Source organism: Mustela erminea, chromosome 1 (genome assembly GCF_009829155.1).
Source record: "Mustela erminea isolate mMusErm1 chromosome 1, mMusErm1.Pri, whole genome shotgun sequence".
In the NCBI taxonomy this organism is placed as follows: domain Eukaryota; kingdom Metazoa; phylum Chordata; class Mammalia; order Carnivora; family Mustelidae; genus Mustela; species Mustela erminea.
The window spans coordinates 111,533,792-111,549,731 of NC_045614.1; the positions used below are offsets into that span (position 1 = coordinate 111,533,792).

At 49.0% G+C, this 15,940-nt stretch overlaps 1 protein-coding gene across 1 annotated transcript in view; it reads right to left on the minus strand.

Annotated features, from left to right (window-relative positions):
- Positions 1–15,940, minus strand: part of ST6GAL1 (ST6 beta-galactoside alpha-2,6-sialyltransferase 1) — a 118,837-nt gene that overhangs the window by 79,825 nt on the left and 23,072 nt on the right. Inside the window, exon 2 of the mRNA XM_032338086.1 lies at positions 11,853–11,996. The gene's annotated coding sequence lies outside the window, so the exon portion shown is untranslated. The remainder of the gene's footprint in view (positions 1–11,852; positions 11,997–15,940) is intronic.

A 15,940-nucleotide genomic window follows, 5' to 3' on the forward strand; every position in this document is an offset into this window, starting at 1 on the left:
GAGATGTCATTTCGTGTCTGGAGGCTCACTGAAAGGAGCCTGACAGACCTGGGTTCAGATCCCACCCTCCACCCCTTACTGCCTGCATGACCTCAGATCATGCACTTGATCTCCCTGAGGCTGTTTCCTCATCCATTAAATGGAGATCAGCCCCACCTCAAAGACTGTTCTGAGGGTTTGTTTCAAGTGAGCAGCACAGTGTCCTGGGCACCTCTAGATATTACTAAACTGTTTAACCGCCTCGCTTTTATCTTGTGGAGGAGGGAGGTGTAGAATGGGTTCCACAGAGCAAAGGATGGAATCAGCGCCCCCCTCTCCCCACTCCCTCAACACACCCTCACCAGACACACGCTGGGCTGCAGCGAATTCCTAGGGGAGGCCCTAATCAGTCCCTTCCAAGTTGCTTTCTGACCTCCTTGACTGTTTGCTGTTTCTGTCAGAGTGGATCGTATTTCCCACCTGAGCCGGCGGGCCCCGGGGGGCTGTGGGCCGTGCTCCTGGGATAGCTCCTCGGGCTCACATGACAAGCTGGCAGGGCACAGCTGTTCCTGGCAAGGACATGAATAATACAGGCCTTTTTCCGCAAACTCTGGCAAACATTCTGACGTGACAAGTGAAAACACTGGGTCCAAATTCTCACCGGGGCTGAGGGCAGAAGAGGCCAAAATAACTTGCCTTTATCAGGGCTAAATCATGGAAGTGAATCAGAGCTCTGCTAGGCGGGTGGGGGGCCGAAGGAAACTACTGGTGATAAATGCCAATAAAGGCAGGGAAACGGGGCAGGGGGGGCGGGGGGGTCAAGCTTCTTGCAGAGCAAACTGACTGTATTGCCTGAATGTGTGTTGGTGGAATGTTCCAGAATCCCAGGGGCACAGAGAAAAGAGCCTACATGACTTGCTGACTGGGGAGTGAATGGGGCCATGGATTTCATCCAGAAATCCCTGCGACCACCCCAGGCAGCCCAGAGACACCTGTGACAGGAGACATACGAACAGCTGGCCCACGACCCTTGCAAGCAGGGTGGGGCTTAACAGGGTTCCGTCTCCTTTGTACTACAGTAGCACCAAATCCAGTGCCTGGTAGCAAGGCTTGGTCAGTCTGAATGACTGAAGAAAGACGTAGTGTGAGAAAGAAAACAGGCTTTGGACACAAGAGCACCTGGGTAACTCTGCAAATATAGGCAAGTGTTTGTTCTCTCTGAGCTTCAGTTTCCTCATCAGGTAAATGGGATTATGACATCTACTCGGAAAGGTTCTTACAGAATTAAAACAATGAATGTAAAAGCCCCTAAAAATAGTGCTTGGTAGGTAGCAGGCACTCAATAAAGGGACTGCTCGGACTACAGTCTTCAAGTATCTTCTGACCCTCAGTATCAATTATTTCTAATTCATATGGAGCAGGGAAGGACATTGGGGGGGAATAAAAAGAGAGTGTAAAACTGAAGATAATGAGCCAAAAGAAAGTATAGGGAGACCTCTAAGGTCACACCTACCTGCCTGTGTGGCCTTGGAAAGTTGTGCATTTCTGTGGGTCTTAGAACCTTATGAGGGTTGGAGCTGATCTGTGCTCTTCAAACTATGCTCCAGGAACCCTAGAAAGTCCGTGGAGACCCCGAGGTGCCTTCTTGGGGGTGGGGAAGAGAGAGACACATAGGCCCTCACACAGCTTCAAGAAGCTTCCCACAGAAGGCTTTCTTCTGAAGAAACTGTTCTACAGTTTCTTCATCCTGCCATCCTGACTCCGTTGAAAGGCATTGCTTTGTCCTAGATCACCAGTGTTCTCCCAAAGACCAGTTCTCTCCAGGAACCTAGTCCAGGACTAGAGTAAGGCAAGGGAGGCACCTGGAGTGCAAAATTTAAGGAGGCCCACACCCTCGGGGTCAGGTGAGTGCAGGGCTGGTGCCTTCTTAAATTCGGCACCTAAGGCACATGGCTTGCCTGGCCACTACCGGCCCTGAGTCCCCAGCCCTTCTTCAGTGTCCATCTTTGGCATTTGGCCCTTCCCTCTCTGGAAATCTCTCACCATCCCCTTCTATGGCACTGCCTCCTGCAGGTAGTGTTCTGCATTCTGGCTCCTCTCCTTCCTCCTGGGCAAGAAGAATGGGATGGAGACGTGGAGGGGAGAAAAGCACAGCCACCAAGGAGAAGACCGTGTGGGGAGGAGCCGGCGGGTCTGGTGTTGAACAAGCTGATTGTGAGGGATTAGTTGAAGTGCAAGAGGCAGGTGGGCAAGGTAGGTTTGGACCCCAAGAGAAGCATCTGGAGCAGGGAGACGTTCTCCTCTCCTCTGATAGAAACTTCTCTCCCCTCCACTTCTTCCTTCCTCACCCCACTGGCCCAGCCAAAGTCAGGTCCACATCCCCTGATACTAGGGCCCTCACAGTAGCCTCTTGCACCGCACCTTCCTCCCATCTCTCTCTACATGCAAGTCTATGCTCCAAGTCCAACTCTGGACAATTAGGCCCCTCCTTGGAGACAAAACGGCATCTTCCATGTTTGTTCCACTAAGCCCAAATTCCTCACCTCCACTCCACCCCAAGTCTCCTAGCAACACTCCACTATATGCAAATGTGCCCTGAAGCTGTAGGGGACCTAATGAACCACTACTCCCTGAATTCACCTGAGCCCCCTGCCCTGACTTTGCTCCTGGTCCTTTCTTCCCTCAGGCACCCTCACTGCTCACCCCAGTTCCACCAGTGGAATCTTTGCACTGTCAACAGCACACCCACTCTCCTCCTTTGCAGGTCCTGCATTCAGGCTTGGCAAAGCCTAGAGCTGTTTGCAGATGTCGGAGAGTACACTTCCCTCTCTCGGCTCCACTAGTATTTTCAATATGTCAATATTGCAAAAGCAAGGCCCTTGTGTTGTCCTCAGTGACGAGCCACAGGGAGGAAAGCAAACACCTGGCCTGCTGAGACCCACGCCTGCAGGCAGGCTACACAGAACAGTGTGTCTTCAGTAGGAAGCTTGCCGACCACAGGAAAACTGCCCTTGCCACCATGTCTCTCCTCCCCTTTGCACCTAGCCCCGCTGTGGGCTCCAGCAGCCACTCTGTAAATACTAATTGAATGAATTAATGAGATCCTCCTGCTGGGAGCACAGAACTAACTCCAGAAAAAGTAATTCCGGAATGATTTCCATACAAAAAATAATTTTCTTGCCTTTTCCATATGATGATGAATGACCCCTCCAACAAGTGATGATGGTGGCACAACCCAGGACATGTGCTAAAAGTCCTTGAATTTACACTTAAAGGAAGTTAATTTCATGACATCTGAATTGTGCCTCAGTAAAGTTGTTTTAAAAACTATGTGATTTCATGGTAGCGTACTACATTCAGCTGAGTAACACCCTGAGTCACAAGCACACTTAACGACAAACAGCCTTAAAAACAAACCAGCCTGTAAGGTGTGGCTCTGAGTTCCGTGTTAGCCCCCATGGGTCAGCAGCAACTGCCAATGGTTGGGTCTGGGGAACCTCCCAGAACAGTGAGGCTTCTGGGGTGGAGAGAACATCAGGGTGGCCAGGCTACGGGTCAGTCAGCAGGACACAGTGTCAAGTGAGCCGATCCTACAGAACATTCCACACGGTACTTTTCAGTGGAACGAGGTTAAAGAATCCGACCCAGATCAGAATCGCTCCCCTGAGGAAGTCTTCCAGCCTCAGACTGCGGCTCTCTCACTCAGTACCCGTGAGCCTCCTCCACAGAAACGCCACAGTTCATGATGTCACACTCAGCTAGGCTATTATTTAACTAATATTTGTCTCTCTGTGTAGCCCATATGCTACGTGAGGTCAAGGAGCCGGCTCTTGGGTTCCCAAGGCCTATTACAGAAGTAAGCACATGGTAGAGGGTCACGAAAGAGCCAACTGAGCTGACTGACCAAGTGAATGGACACTCTTCGCCAACTGAATTAGGACAAGGGACACACACCCATTTTCTTTCAGGGCAGTACCACCATGAAGCTGCATATTTAAGATTGGAAAGGGCCCCATGGAGAGAAGATGAGGGAACCAACATTCTTTAGGGCAATTCACAACAGAGCCCCTCTTCGCCTACAATCTAGACACTAGATATGGTTATTGTCCTGTTTACAGGTGGAAACAGAGGTTTTGCAACCAGAACCCAGATCGGTCAGGCTGGAAAGGCCAAGATCCTTCTCAGTCATCTCTGGGGAGGGGAGTCCCTTCAGAGCCTGCTCAAGGTTAGCAGTGCTCAGACTGGTGGTTGAGAGTCTGGGGGCCAGTGAAGTGGGTGCTTTGCCCAAGGTCAGGGCCTCCACGTCATCCTCCTCCTAACCTCTGCCCACAGTGTGCATGAGCCAGGCCTGGGTGCACAGCAGGATCATGGAACAGAATCATGTCTTCACAAGACTGTGGCGCAGGGCCCGAGCCTCACTCACACCTGGACAGCAGCCCATGCCCAGGGCAGGCCTCCAAGAACGCCCCTTTACCCCTGGGAAAGCACTTGCTAGCGATTCTTTTTCCCACTGCCCATCACCAAGGGCTGACAGCCCAGAGGACACCCAGAGCATGCCCTCCTCTCCCCCACCCTGTTCCCAAGGGAAGATCCTGAGACCCGCAGCTTCCAACAGCAATGTGCATTCCACACAAGGTGCCACCTGTCCTCGCAGGATGGTACAGTACAGTGACAACAACGATAGGCTTGGGTGCCAAGCCATCTGGGTTCAAGTCCCAACTTACCATGTACTCGCTATGAGACCTCGTAGACCCTAGTTTCCTCATTCGTCAAGTTGGGTATTCATAGCACTTAACTCAGGGTTGCTGTGGGCCTTAAATGAGCAACTACGTAGAAAGCACTTGGTGCCTGGCACAGAATAAATGCTATGGAATTGTTAGCGACATGCCCATTTTCCCCAGCACATTAAAGCTGCCTCCCCATTTGTGAGTGAAGGAACGTGAAATGCTGATCACAGGGAAGGCCTGAGGCCATGGCAGATTCCCTTGGCATTTCAGGCCTGCAAACACTGAGAAAATAGCCACCCTGGCCTAATTCCAGAGGTTTTTATATCTCGGCTGCCAATAAATACACATGTTGGCATACTGGTATCAGGGAAGGACAGGATGGGGAGAGAGAACTTACCTCAGAGCACAGTAAAAAAAAATTAATAAATAAATAAAAAATCAACACTCACAGGTCGTTTGCTCATCTGTGGTAAAGGAAAAAAAAAAAAAAAAACCTTCCCTGGAAAAATACACAGCTCTAGAAAATACCACTTTCCTGGAGCCACCCAGAACAATGAAGAAAATCTCCTGGAATTGCTAACTGGGTAAAAGGACAAAAAAGTCAGACTTCAGGGTAGCTCCAGAAATGAGGGACGGGGGTTATCAGCATGAGCTCCTCTTGTTTCTCTAAAAGTACAGGGTCCAGATTCGTATAGCCAGAGGGGAAGGTGCATAAAGAGTCACACAACCAGTGATCAGACAAATGCAAATTAAGATGGCAATGAGACACCACTGCCCTCATATCCGAACAGCTAACATGAAAATACGACCCTACCCAGAGCTGGCAAGGAGGTAGGCAAAGTGGGTCTCTCCCACTCCCACTTCTGGTCGGAATGTTAAATGGTACAGCTGCTCTAAAAAATAATTTGGCAGTTTCGTAAAAAATTAAAACTACGCTCGCCATACAACTCAGCAATTGCACGGCTGGGCATTTATCCTGGAAAAACAAAAATTTACATCTACGCAAAAACCTGTACAAAATTGTTCCGAGCGGTTTTATTTGTAATAGCCAAAAACCGGAAATGACCACAACGTCCTTCAAGAAAGGTCAATAGTGAAACTAGTACATCCATCCCATGAAACACCACTCAGTCACAAAAAAAAGAGCAAACTATTGATACATCCAACCGCCTGGATGGACCGGAAGTGTGTGATGATGACTGAAAGCAAGCCAGTCTCAGAAGGCTGCATGTTGTAGGTCTCTATGTACAGAACATTCTCAAAATGCCAAAATCACAGAGATGCAACCCAGAGGGGAGGGGCTGCAGCGGTGTGACAATGAGAGCATGGCAGGAGGGAGATCTTTCTGGTGATGGTAGAGTCTATCTCCAGATTGTAATAGTGGCTCTGCTAATCCACCCATGTGAGAAAATGACATAGAAACATACACACGTTGTACCAACCTCACATTCCTGGTTTTGCTATTATACTCTAATTATGTAAGATGAAGGCCTTGAAACAAACTGAATGACGGATGCATGGACGTCTCTGTGCTATCTTTGCAAGCTCCAGTGAACTTACGATGGTTTCAAAATAAAACACAATAAATAAGAGGTGCATAGGCTATCAGCAGGGCAGCTGGGATTACAGCCCACATCCTTCTCCAAAATCAGAATCCTCCGATTAGATTACATATAATTTCACATGCAGCAAGATATTTCATACTGCCATGCCTCTGCATGGACAAACTTCAACCCAGATGGCCCTCCCTCCACCTAGCTAACTCTTCATTCTTTTTACAACCCAGTTGGCCTACACCATCACCTCCTAGAAGCTCCCCTGACGTCCTGTGCTAAGATGACTGATCTTCGGGGGCATGCCTGGGTGGCACAGTTGGGTGAGCATCCGCTTCTTGGTTTTGGCTCAGGTTGTGGTCTCATGGTTGTGAGATTGAGTTCAGCATCCGGCTCCATGCAGAGTCTGCCTGGGATTCTCTCCCCTCTGCCTGCCGCCCTGTGAGATTTCTCATGCACGCGTTCTCTCTGTCTCTCTCTCAAATAAATAAATCCTTTTTTTTAAAGACTATTTATCTTTCTTTGTACTTCCCTATACATACTTTCTCAACTGAATTATAATTAAGACTTTATGTGCCATTATCCCTCACCACACGCAAGCCTCGGAATTGGAAAATGTATTTTCAGATTTCTCCGATAAAGGACTTATTTGTAGAATATATAAAGAACCCAACTCAATCATAAGAGGACAAACAAATTTTTTTAAATGAGCATTTAAGGAAATGCAAATAAAATTACAAAATACCACCACAGACCTATTAAAATAGCTAAAAAATTCACAAGACTGACCATACCAAGTGTTGGCAAGGAAATGGAGCAACTGAAACCCTCATGAAAATGGTACAACCACTCTAGAATATCGGGCAGCTTCTTAAAATGTGAAACACACACCCACCATAGGACCCAAGTATTGTACTCTTGGGTGTTGAGTCAGGGAAAAGAATTCCTAGGCCCTCGCAAAAAATTTTTTCACAAATGCTCACATTGGCTTTATTTTAATAGCCAAAAATTGGTAACAACCCACCTGTCTGTTAATAAATAAATGGATAACCAGATAGTGTTATTTCCTTATAGTAGGGTGTTATTCACCAATAAAATAATGAACTATTTATACACACAACATGGATGAATGTCAAATAATTAAAGAGCGTTCTTGTGATGAGTACCAGGTCATGTATGGAAGTGTTGAATCACTGTATTATACATCTGAAATTAATATTACACTTTAGGTTAACCACTGGAATTTAAATAAAAACTTTTTTAAAATAATAAAAACTTTAAAAAATTATGTTGAAAGTAAGAAAAGCAGGTGCTATATTGTGCTTTTACATAAAGTCCTAGAAAATGCAGACCTAACTATAGTGATAGAACGTAGATTAGGCTTTGTCTGGGAATGGGAGGCAGGATGGGAGGAGGAAAGGATACCGTGAAGGAGGAGACTTCGGGGGTAACGGCTGTGTTCATTAACTCGGCTCTAGGGAGAATTCCATGAGTGTATACATATGTCAGAACTCACCAAGCTGTAAAGGTTTCAATATGTTGTCTGTCAATTAGACCTTAATGGAACTGTGTGAGAAAAAAATAATGGGGACGACTCACCAGGCATCTACTTGTGGGAAGAGCATTACATAAACAATTATTAATCTTCACTCAAGGTGGGGGTATTTCAGCCCCCATTTTACGGGTGTGGAAACAGTCAGAAAGGCCAGGTAGGCGTGCAACTATGGTCAAGCGGGGCTCAAACTCAGTTCAAATATCCTCAAAGCTGGGGCACTTTTCTCTGTATTGTGAGGTCTTCCAACAATGGTGAACTTCCAGTGAGAAGCCAGAATGATAGCCCGTGGCTCCACAAGGCGTCTAGGATGTGAACAGAGGAGGGTGAAGGGCTGGCATCATAGACCTGCAGGGATCTGTGGCCTCACTGAGAGGTCACCCTCTCCCTACTGGATTGCCATTGCCACAGATTCCTCCAACGTCCAAACCCAGCCCCACACGGATTTGGGGCCAGACAGGCCAAGGCAGGAAGAGGGCTGGACCTGCCCCTGGGAACATCCTTCCCTGTGCAGCTAGAGCAGCTTGGTGGGAAGGACCCTGGCCAGACACTCAGGAGAGCAGACTCCGGTTCCACTCATATCGTAGATGAGGCCCTTCCCCTTTCTGGGCCTCCTTTTCCTCAGATGGAAGATATGAAGGCCAACTGACCAGCTTTCCAAGGACCTCTTTCAGCCCTGATTCACATTCCGAGTGCCTCCCCTGAAGTGAGCGTTTCCTCCTCCTAAAGTTGATGGGTGCCAGAGAGGAAAAGGATTCTGATTATCTACGAAACTGTCCATGCTGCTTCCCCGTCAACCCTAGCTCCACAAAGACACCTGCCCCACCCAAATCTCTCCCTCTGCCACTCTGCCTCCTCCCCGTAGCCCTACCTCCTCTGCAACAATCTTCCAAAGACCCTGGCCCACCATTTGCTGCTTTGTTCCCTCATTAGCAGGGTAAGCACAGAAAATTCTGTTTTTAGGGGTCTGGGAGCCCGTTAGAATTCTTGGAGGTGATGTAGGACTATGAGCTCATATATGTCATATATAGTCACGATGTAGGAGCGCTCCTCCCCTGTCCCTTGTCATACCTGTACACTCAAGGCCGAGCCAAACTCTCTTTTGCCCCAACAGGCCAGGATATGTGGCTGGGTACACTGTATCTAGGAAGCTGATTAAATCCCTCTTGCCAGAGGAATAATCACTTATCCAAACAGGGAGGAAAACCAAACAGATCCACGTCGACATGTTCCCTTGAGAGGGCCTCTGCTTCCAGATGATTCAGAGACCTGCGGTCAGCAGCACCCCAGCTAACCTCCCAAGGTATCACCTGAGTGAGAGAACTATGCTACAGAACTCTATGGTTACTCCCAGCTCTGACGCTATCTTAGTGTAGACTGAAGAGCCCTCGTGTCTGAGAGGAACAGTGTGGCCTTTTGTGAAGCTCCAAGCACTCCCCCACACCTGTTCACAGAGCGGCAGAGATGGAAGGGCGTACCCCGAGGGAAGGGACACTGCTTATCGGAACTGCATTTGGGAACCGCTGCCCATGTAAGCGCCAACTTGCTGTGAGGAGCACCCACTAATTCTGAGAAGCTGTGAGTAACAGCCCGGCTCAGCTTACATCTCGGTCGCTTGTGGGCTCTGCAGTCTCGGTCAAGTCTCTTCACCTGTGCGAGAGACTCCATTTCCACCTCTGCCTCATGAGAATAGAAAAACCTACCCTGTTAGGTCATTGCAAAGTCGTTCAGTGAGATCCTGAACAGAGCACAAAGCACAGTGCCTAGAGCCATGACTAAGCTTTCCCTACCCTTCCCTGCCCTTCCCCATACACCTAAAAGCCCTCAGAATTAGATCTGCCCAGCTGGTTTCACTGACCTGGAAAAGCAAATCCCTGATGAGGATGGGGTCTTAATTCCAAGCACACCAGGGGGCCCGCTGCATGAAGGAGCTGGGGCTGTGGCAGCAGCTACAAGGATCTGAGAATGGTGGAGGCAGGGCTGGCCCCGGTGACCGGCCCCCCTGTCCCCTTGCTGGTCACATACAAGGGCTCAGTGATTGGGAGGCTTCCTGAGCAATCTCCATTCCACCAGCCTCGTTCTCTGCCTCCCAGGAGCTCCTGCCTTCCCCCTCAGCCTCCAACAGTCACCAGCTGTGTGACCTGGCTTCTTAAAATGAGGGTGTGGGACCAAACCCAAACGGCCCCTCTAGTTCTTTCCCCTTCATAATCTTTCTCAACTACAATTCTACAAGGTGAACTGATATTTACTGATGCCCCCACCTTCTCGCCATCCCCTCCTCTCGGATACATGAAGGGGTTGGTGGGGGGTGGGGGGACATAGGGAGCCCAAAGTCTCTGAAAGTAGAGGGAGAAGGGCAGAGGCTGAGACTTCATTATGCTGATTTAATTAGCTCTCATCTGCCCACAGCAGGACCCTGAAGAAAGAGGCTTTTGTTTACATTTCACATTTGGCAGGAAGGGGTCCTTCTTTTCCTCCCCCCTCTATCCCATCCCCCCCACCCCCCCTACCCCCCGTGGAGTTTAAGAGTCAAAAGCTCTAATTTCAGTCCTGGCTCTCACATCTAGCAGCACAGGGGCTTCCTTTTCACACTTCTTTGACCAACTCCTTGATTTTTCCAGGAAGGAAATATGCCCCAGATGTCTGTCAGTAAAAGGAGAGTTTTTATCTGCCCTTATAAAAGGGTGTCAGTAATTCACAGATTTCCCAAGAAGTGAGGGCCAAGTTGGGGGAGGCGGGGGGAGCCAGCTGACTTCTCTCCACTGATAAACCAAAGGTATACCAAACAACTAAACCCCCTCCCATGGGCAGGGAGCCCATGTCTTCGGGGAAGAAGACCAGAACTCTCCTGTTCATCCATGCAACCAGTGCTCATGGAGAGGCACAGGAGAGGAGGGAGAAGGGTGTACGGGGCAGGGAAGCACTTGCTTCATGCCTCCCAGCCTGTTGGTGGTACAGCAAGCTGGAAATGTGATTCTCCGAAACCAAAAGGCCCTGGTTTGTAGCACTAGCTAATTTCCATGCTGTAAAACTTCCTCACCATGGCCAATTTCCGGCTGTCAACAATGTTTAACAAGCAGTTTGCAAAATTCCTGAATATTTAAAAATCAGCTCTCTGAGAGCCTCCGGACTAGAAGCCAATTCCCCTGGCTCCTAGTTGAGTGTTCTTTCTGCCTCATCTCTGCCTCCTGCCAGGAGGAGTAGATGTGCTATGGGGGCTGAAAGAGGAGCCATCATGAAACCTACCTGAAGGACTGTTAGAGGGGTTGGGTCTCAGCCATGTTTCATTTTCTTCCACGTTTGTTATTTTCCCAAATATCTTATGAGCACATAGTACCTTTGCAATCAGAACATACCTGAGTAATGAGTCATTTTTTAGTGAGCTGAGTGGAATGCTCTGCAATCACCTCCCCACAACATTTGTCATTCTCTCTCCCTTGGGCATGAGAGAGAAAGAGAGAGTTTCCTAAGAGCCCAAATTCCCTGGGAGAACAGAGCAGGTGCACCCAAGTTTAGCCGTTCACCTGAATCTGGTGCAGTCTTACCTGGAAGGCAAATTCATCCTCCCTTTGGAGTTCCAATTTCACCAGCAATCGAAAAAGTACAACTCCCTGTTAAGAGTCCATGAGCCGAGACTCTTAATCTCATGAAACAAACTGAGGGTTGTGTGTGCGGGGATAGGGAGAGGGTGGTGGGGTTATGGACACGGGCGAGGGTATGTGCTATGGTGAGTGCTATGAAGTGTGTAAGCCTGACGATTCACAGACCTGTACCCCTGGGGTAAATAACACATTATATGTTAATTTTTAAAAATATATATTTAAAAGAAAAAAAAAGAGTCAATGAGCCGTGCTCTGAAAAATCAAAGTCTCTTCAGCCATCAGATCACCTTGCCCCCCAACAAGCAGAGGTGGAAGCTGACGGTTGGACTGTACCAGAAACAACTGCTCCTTTTCCTTTGAGCCTTAGAGGAAGAGGTTTCCTCAGAAGAAAAGGCCTTCTACCCTCTTTGCCCCCAACCTGGGATTCAGGTGGTCTTACCTCAGTGCTGGGACAGAGGCCTGGCCTGGCACGGGGGCTGGGGCCCGCTCAAGGAGGCCAGTTCATTTCAGCTAGGCTCCAGGATTTCACTGCTTCTCTCTGGGCTGCTGGCCTCAAAGCTCCACACAGCTGGCTCTACCTTGCCTGCAGAGGGGGAAAAAAAAAAAAAGAAAAAAAAAAAAACCACAGGCACATAAAGAAAAGTTGCAGACAGAGCTCCAGAAGCACGAATGTTAATACATGCAGAAGGGTTAGCACCCTTCCTCCTCCCACACCCCGCCCTGGTCACTCCTGACACTTGGGAGCCCCTTCCGGAAGGACAGCCCCACCTGAAAAGAGCCGGCCGCTTTTCCAGGGCCCAAGCCGCCCATGTGTTGGCCCAGACCTACCCCTTCTGGGGCTGAGCCATTTCCGTGAGCTGTAGGTGAAGCAAAGCAAACTCTACCATGGCCCCTTAATCCTCTGCTACTTGCTGTTCTTACTAAGAAAAGAAAGAAAAGAAAACTACAGTTCTGGCCCCAAGTTTCATGTTTAGATATGGCTTATGGATAGCTGATTTCAATCAACAAATACTGCACCCTTGCCTCATCTCCCTTTGACCGACAGCACAGTGTGTGTAATATTACAAATGTGAATTTGAGTCCTGATTTACTTTGAGAGCATTTTTTAATGGAAACTGAGTTTTCAACCCCGATTATTGTTATAGCTGTCTGGGTGGAGGCCATTCATTTTGAAAGTGACTGTTAGTCTTCCAAGTGTCAAAGAAATTTATGAACAATCTAGAAATGTCAGAAACTCAAGTTAAGTCAACAGAAGGAAAAAAAATACCTATTCTTCTCTCTCCAAGATAACCACAGATAACACACCCTTCCTGGTTTTCTTTGGTGATCTGAAGTTTTTACCAAGATGCACTAAAGCGAAGTAAGCCTGAGCACCATGTCGTCAGCGACCTTTCACAGGGGTCACGGAACCTGCCCCTCCGTGGCCAGACCAGAACTGTCACCCCACCTCTGGGCCGTCACCAATGTTTTTTTGGTAATTACAAATAGTCCTTAAGACTAAATCTTCGGGGAAATCCATGGTTATTTCCTTAAGACCCAGTCAAGGAGTTTCCAAGTGTCTCAGCCTTGGCCTGCTGCCTCCAGGATTTGGGTGCATTATAAACCCCTCCGGGCACTGGCGAGAGGTGCCGGGACCTGGCCTCCTTTCCCTCCCCTCCACCCGGCCCCTCCCTCCCCCACATCCTCCTTCACCACGAGTGTAACATTCGGTGCAAATGAGCAGCCGGTGCAGCACATTCAGCACACTTGTCCTGTTCACGTTCAGGTCAGCCCAAGTGTAAGCCCTGACGATGATTAAACGAGCTCTCCCTAATCAAGCTTGGGCAGGGGATGCGAAGGAAGGAACTGGAAGGGGGAAAGATGAGAAAGCCGTGCGGAACAGAGAGGAGAAGTAACACACAAGTGTGGTGTCTAGGAGGAAGAGACCCTGGGATGTCATGAGAAACAACAGTGCGGCCGTGAGAGTGCAGACACTAAGAGGAAGTCCCACCAGATGAAAGCGAAGATGAAGCGAGCCACTGAGGGTATGGAAATGTCAAGGTCTTGCAACGATTCGGGGCGAGCAGAGCCAAGGACAGAGGCATCAGGTATGCGAGAAAATAAAAAGTCACTAGCATCTTTTGGGTGCTTTGCTGCTGTCTATGGTTGATGCCTACAAAACACCAGGCACCACAGTCATGGTGCAGTGACTGGGGCAGGCGGGGAAGAGATCTCTAGGGGAAATGCAGCTGGGATGGTGACCACCTGGGAACCTGCCCATAACCAGCCTTCCCCAGGGAAGAGGAGCAAGGAAACAGTGCCTGGGAGCAAGGCACTCCCAGGGCTGCGGTACTAAGAGCTGCTGATGCACCTGTCCCTGTAACAGAAGAGAGGCCCCTCCTCTCCATCTCTCTCTAGCTAGGCTTCCTCATCCCTCCTTTGGCTCCAGGCCAAACCTCCGGTGAGACATGAATAGTTCACCACATAATCTGTCTAAACAGACTTCATGGATTTCCGTGGCCCTGTGACCTAGGCAAAGACACTAGGAAGCCAAGCCTCATGCCCCTTCCCAGCTGACCAGCACCCCTGCCACTCCACCCCAGGCACCTTACACTCCAGCCACAGCAACCTGCAGACCACTGAGAGAATGCGAGGTTCCATTTATGCTTTTTAAATCCTTTAGCAGATGGCTTGCAGAGCTCCCAAATTACTCAAATAGGCAAATCATTCTACCTGTCTCCCTGCTACCCAACCCATACTCACACGTGGGGCCTCCCCTGATGGACAAAGGGTGGAACTCGGACTTAAAAGCAACTCATCTAAATAAGGGAGCTGGACCAGATACTTTCAAAATTGCAACTGTGGAGAAAGACTACAATCAGCTAGTGGTGGAGCCTTGAGCTTCAAGGGAGAGTAGCAGGGGTGCTAGAAGAAATGAACGTCAAGCACAAGATCAAGTGATGGGGCCACGGGGCATTGTAGAAAGAGAGGAAGCTGGCCCACAAAGAGCGCAGGGCAGAGGCCCAGGGAAAGGCACACAGGAAACTGTGCACCCCAGGGAGAGCAGATGCTTGGTGATGTTCTAGAAACTGCAAAGCTCATCTGTACTTCCTCTTTTTTTCTTCCTATAAGCATCCCCTGAATCCCTTCCAGAAACCCCTGATGAGCTAGGCTCAGAGCAGCTCTGGGGTCCCAGCTGGCTCCAGCTCACTGAAGTCTTCCAGGGCTGGGACTGAGAGCTTCTCAGCTCTCCCACCATCACCCAGTGCATGGCTTTGGGGTTGGGCTTTGGCCATCCATTGTGGCTGCTCAAAAGCCTGTTTGTTTCTTTTTCTTTCTTTTTTTTTAACTTCCTTCCCAAGTTTATAGCTGGATTTTTGACAGATGAGGCAACTTGATGGGCCAGTCTTGGATTGCAAGTACAACTTGTACTTTGCAGAAACATAAGTAATAAACAATAACAGAGCAATAATTACAGACCGTAGATTTTTTCTATAACACGGTTTTGTTATTAAGTGGCTTGTATTTACTCCGCCTATCACCCCACTGGTGTGACCCACTCAGCTGACCACAGAGGACCCTTGTGTTTCCTTGCCCCTGAGCCACCTATATCCTGGTGAGCTTCCTTGCAGCGTTCATACAGCACCTGCTAAACTGATGGTCCCTGTAATCAGGGTGACTTCTGCTCCCTGACTTCCTTCCAATTCCACCAGGGTCACTGGCTTGACATCCAGCTTTGGCTTCCCCACTTGTCTCCCACAGCCTAACCAGCCGAAGTTGTACTCCAGGCCTTCTGTGTGCTCGGGGCCTGTTGTCTGCCCCATCAATTCTTGCCTTATTCCCTCACCTGACTGCCTCTGGCAGCTCCTAGCTAAGGCCCTCTGGCAGCCCCCGAAGCATCAGAAGAACGTTCTAAGGAAGAAAGCAGATAAATGAGAGGCCGCCTTACTCCCTCACGCTTCATGTAGGTGTTTCCTTCAGATATACAAGGTGTGGGTGCTGATCACAGACCAGACCCAGGACAGACAGTCCACCAAGACCCAAAGAACCCAAAGAAGTTCATAAAATGAGCCAAGCATATACACCAGGAGAATTTCATGGCTCAGCATCCCCTGATATAAGCATCCCCAAACGAGGACCGTTACCAATGGGCTTGGCTTTGAGTCAGAGAATGGGTCAGCCTATCCCAAGCATAGGGCTCAGGCCCCAGGTCCCTGGTTTAAATGAACCATCACCGTAAGGCACACAGGAGCCTTGGGGTAACAGATAGCCCTGTGAACCCTGATTCCATTATTCCACATTATCTGGAATGTGAGCGACTGCTCTGATTGTTTGGATATGGAATCTAAATTGGCTAAGAGCTTTTATCGATGCTTATACATAAAACTTTCCAGGGTCTGGGTCTCTACAATTTGCTGAGCTCTATAGTCAGATCAGAAGAGACTGCACCAAAATACAGTAAGAATTTCTGCTAAAATCAAAAGACTTCCTGCCTTCCCCTATTCTGCCTTCCCTTTCCTTGCGAGCTCTTGTTTCTTCTGGAAGGTT